We start from the raw sequence: 22,771 nt of genomic DNA on the forward strand, positions 1-22,771 counted from the left end.
AAGTTTTAAAAGTTATGGCCACAGCACTCAGTGTTCAGCTAAGGTCAACAATGTTTTCAAAGAGAACATCAGTGGTTCCAGGTTTCTCCTGGGCAATGTGGATCCTCTCTCCCATTCATAAGTAGGGGTCCCTGTAATTACAACTCTAAAAATCCCACCAGTCACTCTGCCCAATCACAAAAAGCTGGGACAACTTAGTGTATTATTAATAAAATGTCAAGGGCACACACTGGCCACACACTTTTTCAGGACACCCTTGACCTCACTGTTCCTCAGGCTGTAGATGAGGGGTTTCAGCATAGGGGTGAGGATGCTATAGAAGGCTTACACCACCTTATCATGGTTAGCTGACCTGTAGGATTTGGGTCTCATGTTGATAAAAATGGCTGCTCCATAAAAGAGCCCCACCACAGCCACGTGTGAAGAGTAGGTGGCAAAGACCTTCTTGCGGGCTTCTGTGGAGCGCCTATGGAGGACAGCAGCCAGGATGAGACTGTAGGAGGTCAGGATGAGGCAGAAGGGCACCAGGAGCATCAACACACAGTAGAAGTACATGATATCCTCAAAGACAGACGTGTCAGCATAAGCCAAGCGCACAAGAGAAGGGGCCTCACAGAAGAAATGGTCTATCTCTTGCCTGCTGCAAAACGGGAAGCTCAGGGCAACAACTGCCTGCATCAGCCCCTCAGATGCTCCAAGGAACCAGGACCCCATGGTCATCCTCAGACACAGTGGCCAGCTCATGAGCATGGGATAGCGCAGTGGGTGGCATACGGCCACATAGTGGTCATAGGACATGGCTGCTAAGAGGAAGCACTCCCCACCACCCAGAGTGAGAAGGAAGAAGATCTGCAAGCCACAGCCAGCAGCGGAGATGGCCTTGATTCAAGTCAAGTAGTCAGCAGCCATTTTGGGCACAGTGGTGGAAACCAGTATGGCATTCATGAGGGAAAGTTGCCTCAGGAGGAAGTACATGGGTGTGTGGAGCCAGAGGTCCTGTTGAATCAGGAGAATCATGAGGGCATTGCCTACTAGAGCCATGAAAGCTATTGTCAGAACCATCCCAAAGAGAAACTGTTGGGCTCTGGAGTGACCCAAGAGACCTAGGAGAATGAAGTCAAAACCGGTGTTCCCATTTTCCATGATTTCAAACAACAGAAGAGACACTGTCAGTGGAAACATAGGAGAGAGATTAACTTTTTAAATGCCCCTTGTTATTTATATCCTTTTAAATAATCACATGTGTATTAATGAAACCTATTTCAAATATTTCATCTCTCATTTTTCTTCTTATTTTTATTTTTGGTGCTGGGGATTGAACTCAGGGGTGCTTGGCCACTGAGCCATATCCCCAGCCCTATTTTATATTTTATTTTGAAACAGGGTCTCAGTGAGTTCCTTAGTGCCTCACCATTGCTAAGGTTGGCTTCTAACCTGCAATTCTCAGTCTCCTGAGCTGCTGGGATTACCAGCATGTGCCACCGCGCCTGGCTTCATCTACTTTTTAAACATGTTTAAATCAAGATAAAATTAACTTAAAGGTTTTTTTTGTCATTTTGAACTTTCACATGATAAATGCCTCATATGTTGAGTGTTAATTGGCATACCAAATCCTAATTCCTGAGAAGTTGCAATTGACATGCAAGAGAGGCTTTTTAGTTACTTGGTGCCCAAATAAATAGGTGAGCAGGAAATGGTGTACATGTGTCATTCATATTGATGCTTTAGTGGTGTCCTGCATGATCAATACTCTTAGAGATTAATTGTCAATATCTTACTTTCGAAAAATTATGTACTTAATAATGAAGATTCCAAATCTAAAACACATGAAACTTGGTTAAACTACCCAAATCATGAGTTTTCCCTGACCCTGACTGAATCTGGAAAGCCCTTTCTAAAACTGGAGGGCTTACCTTCTCAGATCTAGAAGGCAGGAAAACAGTGTCTGCAGACAGAAGCATAATTTTATGTAAAGTTGGTAGTACCTTAGTCACTTCCACAGTTTCAAACTTAAGGTAACCAGTGTTATTTGAGTTTGTTAGTGGGGAGCTCTATTGCTCAATGCACTCTCTCATTCATCCTTCAACAGTGCTTTGTATTGATTTAAAGATGTACTATTTACTGGATAAGGAAAAATCTGGTTCTTTATTACAAAAGTGTGCAGAAACATTAATTTCTTCCTCATTCCCCATAGAATCAAAGTCTTTAAATCAATTTTTGTCTTTGATCTTCTCCTGCTAGAACTGGATGAAGAAGCCCAGAACTGGACAGATATGGCTACTAGTCTGTCCTCACGGATCTGCCTGCTTCATCATACTCACATGGCAGAAGGTGTGCAGCTCTTACAGAGTGCCAAGATCCACCCTAAGTCCAAATGCTAGTCGTGCCTGCAGAGCATCCTGCCTTGGATTGCTCCACCCTGTGGACTTTCTTCTTTGTCAAATATGTATTTACCTGCCAACATCTGTGCTCTTCACACCCCTGAATCTCTGAAGCATGATCTGTGTGCCTGGTGACCACATGAAAACCCTAGCATGGATCTCACTGGCTTCCCAAGCCTGGAGGAAACCCCAACCCATTCTTCCCTACTCCAAATTTTCAGTGTTAAAGATGGGCTAAGCTTTAGACCTGTTTAGAAATCATTATGTAATTCAGTAACTCTAGGATGTTGGGCAAGTTCCTTTAATTTTTTGCACTGTATTAAACATCTTTAAGTGAACAGTGACACAGTGACATTAAGTATAATCACATATCGATACAATTCTCACCAGTGTCTACCTTGAAAACTCTTTTCATCTCCCCAAAATGAAACCATGCACCATTAGAGAGAACTCCCCGTTCTTCTCCCAGGCCACTAGCAGCCTCCATTCTCTCTCCCTCCATAAATCAGTGACTCTAGGAAGTGCACCTGTAGGAAGTCACTCCTGTCCTTGTCTGTTTGCTCTACCTGCTGTCCATGACCTTGACTTGGGTGCATGGGTGCTGCTTGGTGTGTCAGAGTTCCCTCCTTCTCGAGGGTCACTAGTGCCCCACTGGCTGTGGGCAGCACACTTTGCTTATTCCTGTAGAGCTCCCCCGAGATGACCTGTTGCCCCTCATTCCAAAAACATGTTTTGCAACCCATGGCAGGCTAAATGATGAGGTCTCTGCTCTTCCCCAACTGAACTTACAACCAGGGGAGAGTCAGCCTGTATCCCTCTAGAGCTGCACTGCCCATAAAATTTTCTTTGATGGTGGAAATGTGTGCAGAATCCAGTACAGAACTCCCTGGGTACAGGTGGCCGCTGAGCACTTGAAGAGGACTAAGGAAAGACAGGAGGCCACAGTCCCGTGGGGGTGGAAACAGCATGCCTGGGACACAGTGTTCAGTCAGTGATGGTCACAGATTTTGGGACCCAGAGGGTGGCCCCAGAAGCTAACACTGGGAGAACATGGGGTTCTTGGAGACAGAGGCAGGAGAGCATCCAAGCAGAGGGGACAGTGAGGCAAAGGCCTCCACCTCATCATGACCAGGGCTGCCATTTTTCCTGGAGGATGGAAGCCTGGGGAGGCTAGGTTTGCACCTACAACCCCCAGTGTCACACACTTCACCTGAAGTCCCATCTTCCTTGCAAAACTGTCCCAATTTGGGAGGTAAATTTTCTGCTCGAACTCCCTCAGGGCCAACCAGCTGCCTAATAGGAATCCAGAGAGAGAGAGAGAGAGGAGACCCCACAAGAGCACCTCTGACCCCCAGTGGCAAAGCCCAACCTCGGACCCCAGCATGGGCTCCCGGCCCAGCTTACCCGCCCCTGTGGCTAGAGGAGCCGGTTCTGCAAGCCGACATCACATTCACCAGGCCTGTTTCTTCTTTCTCTTCTCCAAATCCCCCGTAGGATTGTGACCAGATCCACATTGATGACGTTTCATCAGATGACAATGGGCAAGATTTAAGGTGGGAATCTGGGGAGTCAGAAATGTCTATCATTTGATTCTCAGCAGGGGAGGGCTAGTCACGTGCACCAGAGGCACCCGTCACTAGCCAGATCTGGACCCCGAGCCCCTCTGAACTCAAAGCAAACCCCGCTCCCCTCTGCAGCCTCTTCTGTCACCTCTGACCTCAGGCTCTGCTGTGTCACTCACTCTCTGTCCCAGTTTACTGGAGTTGTGGGTGCATATCATAAAAACTCACCCCCCCAAAATCATTGACATCAAGAGTTTGATCCATGTCCCTTGGAGACTTCATGACATTCATTAGCTGGCATGTATTTTTAATACAAAAAAAAAATTGATTCAGTCAATACTCAAGAAACACTTCCTGAACAAATAAGTGGTGATTCTGGTTTTCAGGGGAAATCTCTCTTAAGATGGTTTCTGGAAATCAGGTAACTGGCTGCCTGATTAAAACAAGGCAGCTTTCAGAGGAGTGAGATAGAAATGTCCCAAGCCTGCCCCTGGGGAGACGTGACCAAAACAGAACCACAGCTCCTCGGTGCCTACCCCAAATCATCACAGCTCAGCACCTCCAATCCATCCTGGATACTGGTTACGGGTGTGGGTATTTCCCCACCCATGCCTGAACCAGAACAGATTCCCTGCCAGGCGATCTGCCAGTCTCTCCAAAGCCCAGCACAATCAGAAGTGATCTGATCAGCCATCCAGAACATCCGTCTGTCCCCAGGCTGGTGAGGAGCAATGCCATCCCGTGATTTGATTCCTGTTGTAAATAAGGCCAGATCAGAGTTAATGGGTCGTTTCCATGAAGTCATCTCTGGGAGCCAGGCTCCCTCTCAAGGCAGTGAGACACCAGGGTCCAGGGTTAGTGCTTCCCCTGCAGCTGCTGGGAGCCTGCCTCGGGCTGTGCTGTCTGGTATCTCATGCCAGGAATCCACAGTCCAAGGGTGTTTCCCCAAGTCAAATTCCCCATTTAGTCATTCAGGAAATATTCACTATATTGAGCCTACTATAGGCTCAGCACCAAGCATCAAATGTCTTTTTTTTTTTTTTTTGGTGGGTACAAGGGTTCGGTTGGCAGTGAGACTCAACTTCAGGTTCCTTGTTGAGTGCCTGCCCTGCTTTCAATGCTTCCTGTGGGTTAACCCCTGGCATCTTTGAGGCAGCCCTAAGAGTCTCTCCTGACAACCCCTGTCATAGTTGAGGAACTTGAGGCACAGAGAGATCAAGTCACCTGCCCAGGCTCACATAGCTGGTGAAAGGCAGGATCCAAACCCCAACAGCCCAGCTCCAGAGCCGCACTCTTACTGACCCCTCAGTTTCCCTGGGCATCCCACCCCACCCTCCTTAAGGGGCCTCTATCTCTGGGCATCTCCTCAGGGCATCCTCCAAATTGATAGTCAGTGTTAGTTCTTTCAGAATAAGTCCTGGCAGAATGGGAGCCTCACTGGACAAGGAGGGTAGCAGGGTGGTCAGGAGTTGGGGTCTGGACTCAGGGGGCTCTGATGGCTAGAAGTCCTGCCCCTTCCTCAGTGGATAGAGAATGAGGTGGAAAAGTGCCCGGCATGGTCCCAGAGGATGGGTTCCGCCCCCTTTTTTAGTAGGATGTGTTTCCTTGACCTTTGGAAATGCCATTTTTGTGTCACTTCTAAAGTTTCCTGGCCAGAGAATTCCTTAGCCTAACATGCTTCTCTGGGGGTCGAGGTTCATATCTGCAAAGCACCAACCTGGCAGTGGAGTGTGCCTCCTTTGACAAAAGACGGGATAATGTCTGTGGGAAGACATGGGAAGGAGGAGTGGTGGGGCCAGGCCTTCTCCGGGGGACTTGGGGATCCCCGTAGTGGGGATTAACTGGACCTTCCGTCAGGATGATCTGAACCCAGCCACTTATTGTGGAATTCCCTTGGAGCTTAGAATTCCAAAGGGAGAGGAAAGAGGCTTTCCTGGGGTGGCCACTGCCTGCAGGGGCAGCCATCTTGTCCCGAAGAAGCTAGAGGCTCTGTTGACACAGAAGAAAGGGGTGTGGGCTACTTAGAGAGGAACAGGAGACATGGCCTTCTTGGGGTGCCAGTGCTGCTCCTCCCAGGTGCGCACATGATACCCTGAGCTCATCCAGGGGCACAAAGGTACTCTAGAGCCACCCGTGGGTCCTCAGGCCCTGTGTCTCCCAGAGCAAGGACATTAATCCTGCTGTGCCCTCACCTGTCTCCCCAGCACCTACAACTTCTCCATCGATGGCTTCCACAGTGCAGCCCTGGGGGCTGGCCTGTGCCTGAGCAATGGGGTGCACGGCGGAGTGGACTGGATGAGGAAGCTGGCCTTCCACTACAAGCGGGTGAAGGAGATGTATAACACCTATCGGGACAACGTGGGCGGTGAGTGCGGGGACTTCCACAGGAGGGACTGGGCAGTGGGAGAGCAGCAACAGTCCCCAGGACCAGCCGGTAGCATTTGATTCCCTGACTTTGAGGGGGAGGAAGCCTGGGAGAGAGGTCACCTCTTGTCCCTGAGCACTGGGCCCCCAGAGCATAAGCTGGGCTTGGTTGAGTGCCCCTAGCTGGACCTGAGGCTCGCCAAAGTGCTCCCCATGACAGCGTCATGGAGCCTGGAGTCGGCTGGTTTTTTGTCTCATGAATTCAAAGAATGAGACTCATGGAGTCCGAGATGAAAGGCAGCTGTAGGGACTTACCAAGGCTAAGTGAAGTAAGCTCCGGGGGCGGAAGGGGACCCCAGAGGACTGGGCAGGCATTTTCCCTTCCTTGGAAAGGCTGCGGACTCCAGGTCACGTTTGTCCCGATTTTAAAATAAACTTTCCCCAAGTTTCTCAGCAAATCCCTGCTGCTCAGGAGACCTCCAGGAGCCCACTCCCCCACACGGCTGGTCTCCTCCTCCTGACCTCACTAGCAGCCTCCACCTGAGGACTCCTGACAAATGCAGGGTCTGTGCCTCCTCACACCTGCTGATCCAAAACTCAAGAGTTGGGCCAGGGTCTGTGCTCCAGCAGGCATCCAGGAAATGCTGGGGCCCTGCAGCCTGAGGGCCAGGGCTGGGTCCACAGCAGTGCAGAGCTGGACAGAGATGCACAACCCCAGGCTCTGTCCCAAGCCACTAACTCAGAATCTGTGTCTTTAATACAATTCCCTCAGTAACAATGGGGCACCAGGAACCACTGGTTCCCAAACAAGTTTCCCCGACTCCCCTCCCTCAAGAATGTCTGCAGCCAATTCTCTGGGTTGGCTGATTCTCTGGGTCTGGCTGCAGCTGCCTGAGGCTCAGGGTCCCCGGGTTGTCACATACAGCCTTTCCTCACTACCTCAAGGAGGCGTCTGAAGTGGGCTGGAGTTGGGTTGGTGGGCAATGGCCAGGTCCTGGATCAGTAATTCCAGGATTCTCCAGGCCAGTGGTTCTCAATGGGAGAACCTCAGGAGGCCTTGGGGTCTCCAGATGGCCTGGCACCTGGAGGAAAATGAGGGTCTAAGAAAGCAGGGGTGGGCCTTCCATTTCCTGGGCCCTCCATTCCCAGAACCAGGAAAGTCGGTTTTAATCCCAGACAGGACCTGTCTCTGCCCCATGCTGACACATCCTAGCTGCAGGGCCTTCGACAGGAGGGAGCCGTGTGCTTGGGTAGGGAGACAGTGGAGGCCCGCTGCTCCCCCACCACAGGAAATGCCCTGGGCTTTGTCAGTCTGCTCTGTTCTCCCCAAGCTGGGGCTAGGTACCCTGGTGTCAATAGGGCACCACCACTGACAGGAGCCAGCCCCACCCTGCCAGCTACTTCAGCACCAGAGAACGAGCCAGGTGCAGGACTGCAGCCTCTAGCCAGAGGCCAGCACAGACTTTCGGGTGCTGAGGGGGGAGGGTGCTCAGAGGGGGTGACTGCAGGACACAGGCTGGACAGGAGGCACGCGGGGAGTCGCGTCCCAGAGGCCAAGAGCAGACTTGGAGCCTGTGCCTGACATTGTCCTCTCTTTAAGGACAATTCCAAGAAGCCACACAGCACTTCCACTGCTCACCTACCAAAACTTCCATCACATGAGCACACATAGCTGAGCGGAAGCTGGCAATGGAGACGTTGAGCCCGGAGAGCACCAGCCCCTTAAAACCAAAGGTTTTATTACAAATGAAGATTTTTAAAATTTTTAATATTTACTAAAAAAAAGGATGGATGGTGGGAGGCCAATCATTGTGTTTCTTCCACAAACAGCAAATGAAAAATCCCTGCGAACAACTATTTTTCTGCTTTTCAGGAAGATAAAGAGGCAGGGGAAGCTGGAGGGGCTCGAGGTGGGGGAATGGGAGGAGAGTGTCTAGATCCTGCTGGGCCTTGTGGGGTGGTGGGTCACCCAGTGGAGAAGGTGATGGCAGACAGCACAGACTCAGGGCAGGATTGTGTCACAGCGAGGTCATCGTCCCTGCACACACAGCCCTGCCGTGTGTGGATGGATAAGTGGATGGATGGATGGGTAAGTGAATGGATGGATGATGGATGGATGGATGAATGATGGATAGTTGGATGAGTGGATGAGTGGATGGATGGATAGATGTATAGATGGATGTATGATGGACAGATGATGGATGGTGGATGGATGGATGAATGGATGATGGATGGATGAGTGGATGGATAAGTAGATGGATGGATGGATGGATGGATGGTGAATGGATGGCTGAGTAGATAAACTGGTGGATGGATGGCCTGATGAAGGGTGGCAGTATCAGTCAGTGGATGGGTTCATCAACCCATCAGGTGACCCCAGGAGAGGTTAGGAGGGGCTGCTGGGTTGAATTTGGTGCTAGGTGCCATCTGATTGAGTCCTCCGGGTACAGTAGCTCAATCCCCTTCCCCAACTCTGTCCCTCGACCATTTTTAATATAATCACAGCACCTCTATTTCCTTTCTCTGCAGGATTGATAGGAGCTCCCAAAAGAGAGACTTGGCTATAGCTCTGAGCGGAGCTGGAGGCGCTAACAGACCTCTGCCTCACGCACTCCCTGAAGGCGCTAAACCTCATCAACTCCAGGCAAGTAGGAGCCCCGTTTCACTCTGCACCACTGAGCTTTCCAGGAGACTGGTGGCTCCACCTCCCACACATAGGAAAGCTGGATGCCTCCAGTAGCCCTTCCTAAGGTTCCTGTGGGAGGCACAGTGGCTGCATAGCATACCCTAGCAACTAGTGGGAGAGACTTCTTGGGGTCCAGTAGACCTCAGGGTTCTGGATTCTCTCCAAAGATCAGAAGGGGCTGGGCACAGTGGTCTACACCTGCAGTCCCAGTGACTCAGGAGGCTGAGGCAGGAATAATGCAAGTTCAAGGCTGGCCTCAGCACCTAGAAAGGCTCTGTCTCAAAAAAATAAAATAAAAAGGGCTAGAATGGAGCTCAGAACTGGCACTTGGTCTCCAGTTTGCCCCTGCCCCCACCCTCCCTATTTTCCTACATTCAGTCCCTGTGACCAATTACGTCACCTAGACATTTGCAGCTAATTAAACAAACACATGGATCTTACAATAAACATTTGTGGCTCAGTGGTAGAGCACTCGCCTAGCATGTGTGAGGCCTTGGGTTCCATTTTCAGCACCACATAAAAGTAAATACATAAAGGTATTGTGTCCATCTGCAACTAAAAATATTTTTTAAAATAAGCAAAGTATTACACCCATGTTGCATGTTAACATCAATCAGCTAGAGGTCTGAAGACAGGAAGAGCTGGGGGATCCCTGGGCTCCACCCACACCTGACCATGGCTCCAGAGTCATCACTGACTCCAGACTCCTGCTGCAGGGTGGGGAGGCCTGGCCTGGGTACATTTGAGTTCTAATCCCCAGTTTCCTTCCTCAGGCCCAACTGTGTCATAGTGGTGGTCTCCACCACCCTACTGAACCCTGCCCTGGCCAAAGTCCTGCTGTACAGACTGGGCTCCATGTTTCCTATGTTCTCCATGTTCTACAGTACCACCAAGACAGGTAGGGTGCAGCCAGCCTTCGGGGAAGCAGGAGCAGGGGGCTGGGGGGGGCTGGCAGGGGTGGCAGGGGCTGGCTTCCTGTCCTGGGAACAGGGCAGCCAGGGAAAGTTCACCAGGGAGGTTTACTGACCTGCCCATGACCCTCACAGCCCTTTCACCAGGGTGGACAACTAGAATTGGATAACAGGAAATTAATAGCACTGAATGGAACTGAGGGCTCTCCTCCTGCATGACTAGAATGAGCACCCGATTTGCACCACTTATCTTCTTTTTATGACAGGGAATGTTGATTTTCTTTTTTGTGTGTGGGGAGCTGATTTTTTGGGGTTGGGGTAACCTGGAATTGAGCTCAGGAACACTCAACCACTGAGCCACATCCCCCAGTCCTATTTTGTATTTTATTTAGAGACAGGGTCTCACTGAGTTGCTTAGCTCATTACTTTTTGATGAACTGGCTTGGCCACTCCCGGATCCTCATGGAACCATGGTCTCTTCCCGAGGTCCAGGTGCACTTCCCCCCCCCCCCCCCCCCCCCGGCAGTGCCCCCTGCAGCACCCCCTGCAGCACCTGGATCCAGTGCCCAGATCCTCTTGCCTCAGCCTCCCAAGCCGTTGGGGTTACAGGTGTACCTGGCATTTTTTTCAATTTTCATATCACCTGGAAATGTATATGAATTCAAAATAAACCTAGTTAGTGGACGTGTTTTTGATCAGAAATTCTTACTTTTTTTTTCTGGAGAAGAAAAAAAAATCGATTTCTAGTTCTTCAGATGCAAAGTGTCTTAGAACAGCTCTTTGCTTTTTGCTTGTAGTGATTTTCTAAGTCTGACCATGACTTAGAAATGGAGCCTTTAGAGTTTAAAATAACTGCAATTCAGGCGATAAAGGTTATTAGACTAACATTTGCAAACGAAACCTTGGGGGCCTTCTCATTTTCTTCCCTGGCTCCTCTAGGCAGGTGTCCTTGGTACCTCTTATTTAATGATATTTTTAAAAATTTAATTGTGATAATTTAACAATATAAAATGTTTGTTTATCCGTGGGTTTGGGGATTTGGTTTTGCTTTGGTTTTTGGCACGGCTGGGGTCACCCAGGGCCTAGCTGGCTGGGCAGGTGCTCTGGGCACCGGATCCAGGTGGCCTCGGGCTGCCCGGCGAGACTTCTTCCTGATGTCTCCGGGCTTGGGCAAGTGCTAGACCTCCATGAGGCTGCATTGCCATCCGTTGGGTGGCGATGGTCCCAGCGCGAGTTGTCTGGGTGAAAGACGGCCTCAGGAGTGGGCTGCTGGCCACTCCCGGATCCTCACGGAACCCTCGGTCTCTTCCTCCCTCCCTCTACAGGGAAGGAGAGCTGCTTCTAGCGGATAATGCAGAGGTTCTGCAGGAAAGCCATCTACATCGTGATAGGAGACCGTGTGGAAGAGGAGCAAGGAGCCAAAAAGGTACCTGCCATCCTCCACGCCCTGCCCCACTCTCCTCCTCCTGCTCCAGGCGCTCTCCCTCTGCCTCCCGCGGGCAGCCGGCTCCTCCCGGCCACCGCTGGCCAGTCTATTCCCATTTGCAAATGGCAGAAGCATCCTGGGTAATTTCCTTCTGCAAATCCCCCTTGTGCCTCTGGCTGCGCCCCTGGTAGCCCTGGACTGTTTCTGCGCGCCGCGCGGGGATCCCAGAGGCACTCGGCGGGGGCTGGTCAGCAGGGTGCACGCACGTGTGTGCGTTTCATTGAATGCTCCCCAATCCGTGTTCCAGTTAATAAAGATAGCATTAAGCTAATGAAAAAGAAAATCCCGCATCTGTGATCTCGGGTGTGAGGAGAGGGCAGGGGGTTCTGTGGCCGCCACTCATAGAGGGTTAAGACCTGGTCCGGGAAAACCATGGACCTAGTGTGTGCACATGGGGATGGATCTAGTGATTCTTCAATCATCTAACAAACAACTTAGTCAACCTCTCTGAGCCTCAAATACACCCTCCAGATGAATTTATTTTAAAATAAATATGCCTTTAAAAAGAAGTATATAAGCCAGACATGGTGGGTGAACACCACACATGGTGCCTGTGGAAGGGGGGCCGTGCTGAGATGGGGCACCCAGGACTTTCCCTTCCTGGATCTGGGTAGGTCTGCTCCGTCTCCTTCTCCACTCCAGCCAGGAACCAGTCCATCCAGTAAAATCCTCTTTTCATCCCGGAAGAAGCCTGAGCTTGCAGCCCATAGGAGCCCGAGCCAGGTGCTCTAGGCAGCATTAAAGAGCCGTCACCTCCTGGGCCCTCCATTCACAGCCACCCACCCCGCCACCCTGCCACATGTCCACTCACTGACTTTGGTGGCCATCTGTCACTCCTTCCAGTCATGCCCTCATGCACCATGCAACTGTCTGATTGTCCCTGCAGATTATCCATCCCACAGTCCACCCAACTACCTGAACTACCTGCGAGACATTGTTATCCACCATCCTCTACCCGCCCAGATGTTCTGCCATTTCCTAGTTGGCCAGCTGTCCAGTCACCTCGCTCTTGTCACCCCCATGGCGAGGACCGGGAGTGCAGCTCGGTGTGGGCACCCCTGGGTTCATCCCCAATGGTGGCTCAGGGGCAGGAAGGAGGGAAGGAAGGAAGGAAGGAGGGAAGGAAGGAAGGAAGGAAGGAAGGAAGGAAGGAAGGAAGGAAGGAGGAGTTCAGAGCAGCTGTTCACAGAGCAGCTGTGCTCCTTCCAGTGGAGCCATCCCTGCCCCAGCAAGCCCAACTCCCTGGGGGAGCAGGACTGGGGACCCCCTATACCACAGCGGGTGAGTTCTGCAGTGTATGTCCATTGGCCGGTGGTCCTGGGGCTACAGGCCTGCATCTGGTGTCCTGTGTGTCTTGTAGAAGTCGGGACTCCAAGCAGCCTCTGCCACGACGCCACTGGCCCTCTGCTCTCAGGGTCCCCCTGGACGGCTTCTGCGATGGCCACTGGACAGTCCTAGGGGTGCAACGCTATGCCTAGGTTCTGGCGTCTGGGCCTTTGGGGCTCTTGGAGGGGAGGCGGGGCATCCAGGGGGCCCAGTGGGTGTGGCGGTGGCAGGTGTCCAGTGTTGCTATAGGTACTGGAGCTCCAGCACTTGCCTGAGCGCCTCCAGGTTGGCGTGGCAGGAAATCCGACAGAAGGTCATGTTGTGCTGCGGACAGAGTGCAGGTTTGCACGGCTGCCAGCTGGGCACCTACCGACTCTCCCGTCTACCTCTGGGGTGCAGGCCACAGGGCTACAGGGCCATGTCACACATTGAGGGAGCGGTTCCAGTCCAGACTCTGCTCTCACTATGTCGTGAGGCCCCTCCAGGCTCTCGCTGGTGTTTGATCCCCACCATGAGGGCTTGGGGGGTTGGAGACCTTGAGGTTGTGACAGCAGTGGCTTATCAGGCCTTATGCTGCCATCTTGTTTCCTGGGGAGAGGAGTACACTTGGGAGGGAGCGGTGCTTTGTGATGGATAAAAGGCATTAAATAAAACCATGTTTACATTTTGCAGTGGGGCAGTCAGGGCCTGTGCTGGCCTCCAGGGTCCCCAGGGTCCCCAGGGTCCCCGACGCCCTGGGCCGGGCCTTGCTGGTGCCTAGATCCAGGGCCGCACCCTCGAAAGCACAGCCCAGGGCTGCTCCCACTCAGCCTGTTCTGAGGGGTGCCTGTGCTGTCCACAGCCATCTTTAAAAACAAAGGTGAGCCACAGTCTTCCCAACAGCCTGATACCTCCCTCACAGATGCTAGAGGATGACTGTCCCCCCAGAGCATGACTTGAGCAGAGAGCTCTGAAAGCAGAGCTGCCCCTGGGCCCCCACCCCAGGTTCAGCCACTAGATCAACCACCAAGGAACCAGCAGGGTTCCAGAGCATGGCCAGAGTGCAGGCCAGGCCATAAATTAACAACGGGACAAAACAAAGCCACCTGCCCTCCCCCAACCGCCAGTTCGCCCTGCCTGGAGCACCTGGCTCGGGCTCCTATGGGCTGCAAGCTCAGGCTTCTTCTGGGATGAACAGACGATTTTACTGGATGGACTGGTTCCTGGCTCAAGTGGAGAAGGAGATGGAGCAGAGCTGCCCAGATCCAAGGAGGGAAAGTCCTGGGTGCCCCATCTCCGCACAGCCCCCCTTCAACAGGCACCATGTGTGGTGACAATCTTTCCACTCCCCCTTCTGCTAACACCAAAGTTCACTATCTGGGAAAATAAAATCAATTACTTATTTAAAAGACTTTTTCACTTAACAGGTGCGCATTAGAAACACTAATGGAATTTCAGTCGAGCACAAAGGAAAATTTTGGGCAAAACAGATGGACCTTCCCCTTAACATTGAAGTTAATGGGTGTGGACTGCTTTTCTGTTGTGATGACCAAGGGTTGAAGAGGTGGTAATCTAGTCTTGAGGTGTCTCAGCTGGGATTCTGGATGATCCAGAGCTGCTGGAAGAGGACGGCATCTTTCTCTTCTCTGTAGTCTCAGTCCCCACCATAAAGCAGAACTTTGTGCATGTTGGGTGGACAGGTGTGGGTGGAACATGGATGGACACATCCCTGGTGAAAGACCGATGGTTGGATGAATGGACCAACAGACAAATCACAGAGTCTATGGTCCCAACCTGCCTGTCTTTCCTGTGTCCCTTGAGGCTCTCCAGAACATTCTAGAAGTAGAGGAGGTCGACTCTTCTGGACTTGCCTCTCAGAGGTTCCGAATGTCTCCAGATCTTCCAGAGAAGCCCAGCAGGATGGAGACCCCTCAGATGTCCCCAGATTGGCCTCTGGAGAGGAAGCAGGGATTTGCCTGGCCAAGGGATTTAGAATTCAGAGAGCTGTCTTTGGGCTTTTTTTTCCCTCATTTCAAATGACAGAAACAAAGTGGCTTAAAACAAAACAGACTTCCTTGGCTCATTGGACTGAAAGTTTCAGGAATGGGTGACCTCAGATAACCCGCCCCATACAGAATTCAAGACATATCCCTCAACTGCACCGTCATGCCCTCCATCCTAAATTCTGTTCCTCTCCTTTGGTTTCCGTCTGTGGGCCACATGGACACAATTAGAGATGAAGCTGTGAGGCTGTTACCCAACCAAGATTTTCAGTGGTGAAGCACTGTCTGTCCTTGCTTGGGCTGGCCTTGAACTTGCAGTCCTCCAGCCTCAGCCTCCTGAATCACTGGGATCACAGGTGTGTGCCACTACACCAGGCCCTCTCACGCTATCTTCGAGGTGCATCCGTGTTGGTGTTGCTGGGGCCAAAGTTGGTTCTGGGTAAGGGTTTAAGGAACTGGACAGTGTTCCTGGTGCTTTGAGCCTAGGTTGAGGCAATGGTTGCTAAAGCTGTGCTTGCCAGTGACCAGCAGGAGGCAGTGCAAGCCCATAGCTGGCTGGCGCTGCCCTCAGATGCCCTGAGGTGGGACCAAGACACACACACACCCACCATGTGTGTGCACGTGTGCTGGGGGACTGCAGGTAACGCACCTCCATTTTGTGTGTGCATATGCTGGGGGACTTCAGGTCCTCTCTTGAACAGATTCCCAAAGCATCTCCTTCAGGCTGTGCTCGCTGCTGGGATCACTCTGATGAGATGGGAGCTTCACCTTTGGCCTGTTCAGGCCTAGGATTTCCCATGAGGTCCCTTCTGCACTGACTGGGCCTCAGCAGACACAATGTGAGGGGGCTGGTGGCTTCAAGCACTAACAGGCAGCCCGCAGGGATAGAGAAGGCAGGTCCTGCCCTCTGCCCAGCTCTGAACCTGGGCACCCCACGTGTGTGTGCTGTGCTGGGGACTGAGCCCAGGGTGCTCTAGCCCAGATCTGCGGCCCTGTCCTTTCATGTTTTTTTATCTTGAAACAAAGGCTCACTCGATGTCAACCCTCCCACCGGCCTCCAGGGTGTAGCAGTAGATCAAGTGACAAAATGTGGGGGCTTACTTTGACATGCAGAAATTTCTCAATGATGGCACTACTCTGATGCTGGACAGACACTGAGTATAAAAGTCATCCTGAACTATGTGGTGAGCTGTTAATGGGGAGGGCACCTCTTTGCCCTGCCTGCTCCCACCTGCTGGTATCTGGGCCCACAGAAGCCCAGGTCAGGGATCCTCCTGGCCACCTGTGTGGCCAATGAGGGCACAATCTCAAGCCCACTTCTAACTCTGCCACATACCAGGCCTTGGGAAAACCCCTTGCCCACCTTATCCCCAGCCTGGAGAGGAAGAGCTGAGATTTGGGGCCCAGGTGGAGCCCCAGCCTTCCCTTTCCAACCACAGGAGCTTCCCCTCTCCAAACCTGTTTTCTCAGCTGTGAAATGAGATAGCGGAATGGCCTTCCAGCATCACTGCCTGCCCTGAGTGCCCTCAGACACGGCACTTAGAACAGTGGCTTTCAAACCTTTAGGCTGCATATGACAGCCAGGCACAGTGGCCAACCTGCAGTGCCAGCTGCTCAGGAGGCTAAGGCAGAATGAGCACTTGAGCCCAGGGTTCAAGGCCACCTGGACAACATAATGAGACCCGAACTCTTTAAGGAAAAAAAAGAATATATTCTGAATATAGCAATAAACCAGAAGAAAAGATTAAATTAAGACCCAGTGTAACGTTTGTGTATAGATAAGAGCCAGTGTATACACATTTAAATATTTCACAAAGCCACACCCACTATACCACTATACACATCCTGCCGTTCCACCCTTGAGTTTTTAATAATGTAGGTCACAATCTTTTACATCAGTTTCACAGACCAGGATTTGAAAAACACCAGTTTCAAACAGGCGTTGCAAACGAGCTCATTCAAGGACTCATTGATCTTATAAGCCCTGTTTTACAGAGGGGGAAACTGAGGCTCAGAGGAGCTGGGGCATCGCAGCTGGAAGGGGACGGGCCGGTCTGGTCACAGCTTGCACCTAGTCACAGAAGGCATGGAGCCGAGACTCTTTCGGGATGTGGCTCTTGGCACTGGAGCCGGGGCCAAGCTCGGAGCAGGCTGACCCTCGCTTCTCTTTGCGGCCACCACAGCAACTGGGCTTGCTACTCCGGGAATGGTCTGCGGAGGGAAGGCACCGGTCAGCACCCCTGCCTGCTCCGCCCGCCACACGCTCTCCTAGCTGGGAAGCCATCTTCTCCTCCCCACCCCATATACCATGGACAGTCCAAATCCCGCCACATCCATCTCCCCAAATCTGTGGCTCTCTAGAATACAGAGGTGGAACTTAGGACCTCTAGCTTAGGATTTTTAGGACTTAACACAGCTGGCTGCAAAATCAGTAGGGTGTCAATTGACCAGGAAGGATTTCCTAAGCTAGACCTGTACCCTCACTATGTCCCGCACTCCTGCGTCCAGGCTCAGCCAGGGAGGCAGGTTTTGGAGACTGGTGGGCAGTGTGTTTCCACCCACTGCGGTCCTCAAACCAATCTAGAGGCAACTTGAAAAATAAAACCTAAGACCAAATCACAAGTGTCCACCCAAGGGGGAGGATCATAAAAAAAAGGACAACTGTGGACCAGAGGGCTAAGCCCACCTGGATGCACAGGCCAAGTGGCTCCCAGGAAGGACACAAGTAGGAGTCAAAAAAGGATGCAGAACCAGCGCAAGACCTAGGATGGCTTCAAGGACACATAGACACAGCACTAGGAGGAAGCTGAGTGACAAGTGAGGTGACAGAAGAGTGAGAGAGGAGCCAGTGACAGCCCTCCTCCAGCAGTCCAGCTCTGCAGGCTTCACGGCCAGCAGCCGGATCCCGCAGCCTTGGGTCACTTACCAAGTTACTACTTCAGACAATTTTTTTTAAGCATTCTTGAGGTGAGGGGAGGACACTGGGCTGGAAAGGGTCATGGATCAAACTTAGAGGCAGAATCAGGGTGGCTGAGGAAGGGACCCTACTATTACCGAACAGGGTTGCGATTCTTATTGCCTACCAAGAGGCACGTGATGTAAGTAGGGAGCTCTGTTTCTGGAAGACAAGGGGTAGGAGGGTCGGATGGCAGCCAGGTGTCACTAGGAGAGAACTTATTGGCAACTTGTGTGGCTGGCCAGAAGGGCGCAGTGTTATGGCGGGCAGAAACGGGGCTGGGGGTGGAGCCTTGATCTTCTGGCCCCTCCCCACTAGGCATCCCTGCACTTGGAGCTCTTCTGGAGAGTCCCTAGGGGGTGACTCTGCTGGTCATCACTACACATGAAAAAAATCCCACAAGGCAGTCACCCTTGCGGCTCTGGTGACAACTGGGATCACCTGGGGTCCTGGAAGACCTGGGGCAGCGGGCCTGGTGCAGCATGGCCACACAGCCTGGCGGAGGGGGCAGAGGGAGTTGGGGGGCCAGTGGATTTGTCCCACTGGCCGCGGAGAGCTGGTGTCTTGGGATCAGATGGAGGCTGACCCTCCAGAAGCCCAGCCCAGCTGGCTCTCACCCTGAAGCAGCGGGCAGTGGCCTCGAGAGGCACCACTAAGAAGAAACTTGTAGAGCAAGGGGAGCCCACTCCACAGGACAGGAGGACACGGCCACAGGAAAACATGGACACACACAGGACAAGGCTTGGAGAGCTGAGCTGGCCGCAGCCGGACAGGGTCATACTTACACTTCTGGGCAGGGTAGTTGGGGTATGGCTGGTAGTCTGTGGTGGTTGGGGTAGAGGCAGGCTGCTTGTCACACCTTTTGCTAATTGAAGAGATACCATGGCAGTTCAGAGCTGGTCACCAGCCAGTTCCACACAACCCCTAGGGAGCTGGCTCCGGAACCCACTGGCTCCTGTGCTGGCACCCTGAGCTCCCACCCTGGGCACCGCAGGCCACTGCGGCCTTCAAACACGTCATCAAACTCCAACAGGACCACTGCACACAGCACACACCACAGGCAGGGGACAAGGCGCTAGATAACGGGAAAGCCACTGGCACTTGATAAGCCCCAGGGAGTCAGGATTTTGAAAGCAGAATCCTCAAAACCACTTTATCTGCTAACAGCCTAATCCAAAAAGAAGACAGGCAGGTGCTGGACGCCATGGGAGGAAGGCAGCACCCTGATCAATGAAGACAGTGATGACCCGGCCAGGCACAGGGAGGGATGGAGGTCGCTGGAGAAGCTGGTAGGGGGGACATGGCTGCAGAGGGGTGAGGGCCACTCCTTGCCCGCAAATCAAACCTGCAGCTAAAAGAGGCTAAAAGTGGAAGAAAGGGGTCTCAAGGAAATAACTGGAGTGGTCAGGAGTTTGGTGTAAAAACTGAAAATAAGATTCAGGGGTCGGGGACTCCAGGGGCAAGGAAGCCTGAGGAGGAAATGGACCACAGCCAACCAGGGACTCCGGGATGACCCCACCACCCCAGTCCTGCAGGTGGCCACTGTCCCTTCACCTTTGCAGACTCCGATGGACAGAAAGAGACTTGACCATGCTTACAGAGCAGATGCTCCTATCCCCAAAAGGGTACAGGAAGGAGGGAGAAGGAGATGGCGGTCAAGTGGGGTCAGTGGATGGTGCCTCCAGCAGCAGAGCAAGGAGAGGGGGTGTTGAGGACTCGGCCTGCAAGGTAGCCCCCAAGTAGTAGCCTAAGTGACATTGAAGGAGGAAGTCACAAGAGGACCTCACACTTGCCTTTTGTCTAAAAATCAAATCAAGAAATGGAGTTACTGGAGAGGATGCTAATAAGAATCAGAACCAGCAAGAGACTGTTGGGGAGAGATCCCTGTTCTAGTTCCTATTCTCCTCTGTAGGCCTGAGCAGATGCTTTAGGCAAAAGCTTTTTTTTTTTTTTTTGGTGCTGGGGGATCCTAGGGACTGAACCAGGGTGCTTTACTACTGAGCTGCATCCTCAACCCTTTTTGTATTGAGAGACATGGTATCACTAAGTTGCTGAGGCTGTCCTTGAACTTGTGATCCTCCTGCCTCATCCTTCCAAGTCACTGGGATTACAAGCATATGCCACAGCACAGGCTCGGATAGTCTTAAAAGATGAACAGGAGAGGGGCTGGGTTTGTGGCTTAGTGGTAGAGCACTCGCCTAGCATGCGTGAGGCACTGGGTTCAATCCTCAGCACCACATGAGATAATATATATATATATATATACATATATATATATATAAAGATGAACAGGGGAGGCCTATGCCACCTACCAAGGGAACTTACGCCCCTATTTAAACCTCTCCTTCCACACAGACTCCTCATCTCCCCCTGGCACAGGTACTGGAAACAGCTCAGGTGCCCCCTGTACGGTCCACCTCCTGCACATCTCCCATGCACTGACCAGCTAGCCAGATGGGTAAGGGGACTGGAGATGAGAGTCATGCTGCTCTGATACAACCCCTCACATGGCTTTGGGAAGAAATGAGAGCACTCAGGTCTGCAATCCCATAGGTCCACAGCCCACGGCCCTGTCCACACAGCCTGCTGCTCAACACACAGATGTCACCAGTGCCCTGGTTCCAAGTTCTCCTGTCCTTCCATTTTGACAATGACCCTCTGGTTGGTACTCCTCCTGTGCCAAAATACTTTTTTTAAAAATTTAATTATTTGGGGGTGTGGGTGTTGGTGGGGCTGGGGATGGAACCCAGGACCTCTTGCATGTCGGGCAAGTGCTCCACAGTGGAGCCACACCCCAGCCCTGCTGCCCTTGCCCAGCCTCTTTCCAAGCCCTAAAACGGGGGACCACGTCTCCTTCAGCGTAGTCCCAATCTTCACAAAAAACACCTGGGGGAAGGCCCCTTTAGACATGGAAGTCCTGTGAGTCACACCACGCTCAAGTGTCTGAGCCACATCCCCAGCCCTTTTCTATTTTGGGACAGGGTTTCACTAAGTTGCTTAGGGCCTTGCTAAGTCTTAAGGCTGGCCTTGAATTTGTGACCCTCCTGCCTCAGCCTCCCGAGTTGCTGGAATTACAGGTATGGATCATTGCACCTGGCAGAGCTACTGTTAACTAAAATAAAATGTGAAACTCCACTCCTAGTCACAGCTTGAGGGTTCCACAGCCACAGGTGGTTAGTGGCCACCAGTGTGCACAGTGTAGATATGACACGGCCTTCAGGGTACAATATTACATTGGCAACGTGGGGGGTGGAGGAGGGAGCACGGAGAGAGAGAAGCATATTAAACACCTAGGGAAGGAGGCAGCTGAGCTGAGAATCTGGCTATGACAAAGGACAGGAAGCAAGAAGCGGCCAGATGCTGAACGTGGCCAGGAGGGAAAGGCAGAGCATGTCCCATGTCACAGGGAGGGCAGCGAGAAGGACAGGTGGATTCTGAGACGGAGCAGGGAATGACATCACCTCTGCAGGGCAGAATGGGGGCTGGTGAAAGGGGTTTGGAGGAAGGATGAGGCAGATGAGGAACTGTGCTTCTGATATCAGCTATCAAGATTAAACCAGCCATGGGACAGATCTGTGGTCCTGGGGAAATTCCTCCAGCTGTGCCGAGGCTCGGGTGCAAGTGAGGACTCACACTGCCGTGCTGAGAAATTAGGAAGCCTGGAGTGACCAGGGCCTGTGAGCCAGACTGCAGTCCAGGTCTGGGCTTGGACACCAGGCCACGTAGGCCACGCAGGCCACACAGGAGGAAGGAGCGGGGGAGTGGGTGGAGGTGTACCCTAATAACAGGGCCATGTCTGCGGCCCCTGTGACTGAGCCCCACATGCCACAACACAACCACTTCTGACTTCCAACAGCAGTGCTTTGGTTTGAGTCCCGTGGGTGAAGCTCGGGTCTGGGGTCACCTACGTCCTGGCTTGGCAAACACTCTCCAAGTGACTCAGGCCTCTGAGTCAGCTTCTCTGGGCCTTGCATGACATAGTGACTTCTCCCCCAGGCACTGGGCATTACCAGGAGTGCAAGTGCCTCTTGTCCTTCAGGAAGAACCAGTGAGCACTCCTCTGCCACCCTCCTCACACCAGAGAAGGTGCTTTACCTGCCTGGCTCAGGTCCCCTACCGGCAGCAGCCATAGGCTCCCAAGTGACCTTCCTTTCACTTCCCCAGATACCATGATGCTTCAGGCCCCACACATCCCAACACCTGTTTCTGTACTTCCAAACTCATTAGCACACACCCACCCATACAACCACACTCACACCCACACACACACTCCCACATTTGGTTCTGTGTCATCTTAGGCCTGCTTTCCTGCTTTCCTGCTACCATGGCTGAGCAAAGCAAATGGACAGAGACCAAGGAGCCTGCAATGCTTCATTTTCTCTCTGTCCACTTACAAAAAGGTCCTCCAGCCCTGATCACTCTCTCCTGGCCACCGTGCCACATGCAATCCTTATTCTCGCAGATCCCACACACACAGCGTCTTCCTGGGCCACCTCAGTCCAGCACCTCGCAGCTGCAGAACCTCTGAACGGCACCGGCTGTGGGCAGCAGCACTCTCCAGCCTGGCCCTCCTTATGTCGCCCCCTCACTCTGACACACCCACAGTCCCCTCACAGGCTGCTCAGTTCCTGTTTTAAGCTCATTTTTTTCAACTTCGATTCCAAAAGAAGCTTTTATCATTGCAACTCGTTCAAATTACCATCATGAAAGCCAAACTGCAGGGCGATATTCTGGGGATACCACACCACTAGACCTGAAGTCGCTTTGGCTCTGTTCTGAAATGAACTGAGATGCCGTGGCATCTTAGTGCCATGCTGTACCATGACTGGAGGTTCTATCTGGGGACTACAAGGGAAGCATGAATGGCAGTGCTTTTTAAAAAAATATTTTTTAGTTGTTGATGGGCCTTTATTTTATTTATATGCAGTGCTGAGACTCGAACCCAGAGCCTCACACATGCCAGGCAAGCACTCTTCCACTGAGCCATGATCCCAGCCCCAGGGTGGTGCTTTTTTGACAGGCAGTTCAATCAAATCCAAGGCCAAGTTCACATCCTCCAAATTGCTTAGGGCCTCGCTTTGTTTCTAAGGCTGGCCTTGAACTTGTGATCCACCTGT

General features: G+C 52.3%; 2 pseudogenes; one reads left to right on the forward strand and one right to left on the reverse strand.

The window, feature by feature from the left end:
- Nucleotides 1-216: 216 nt before the first annotated feature.
- On the reverse strand, nt 217-1,158 carry LOC144252573 (olfactory receptor 2T33-like; annotated as a pseudogene).
- Nucleotides 1,159-19,302: 18,144 nt separating this feature from the next.
- The window catches only part of LOC144252574 (leucine-rich repeats and immunoglobulin-like domains protein 1), a 50,260-nt pseudogene continuing 46,791 nt past the window's right edge, over nt 19,303-22,771 (forward strand).

The sequence above is a fragment of the Urocitellus parryii genome, unplaced genomic scaffold (genome assembly GCF_045843805.1).
Source record: "Urocitellus parryii isolate mUroPar1 unplaced genomic scaffold, mUroPar1.hap1 Scaffold_48, whole genome shotgun sequence".
NCBI lineage: Eukaryota > Metazoa > Chordata > Mammalia > Rodentia > Sciuridae > Urocitellus > Urocitellus parryii.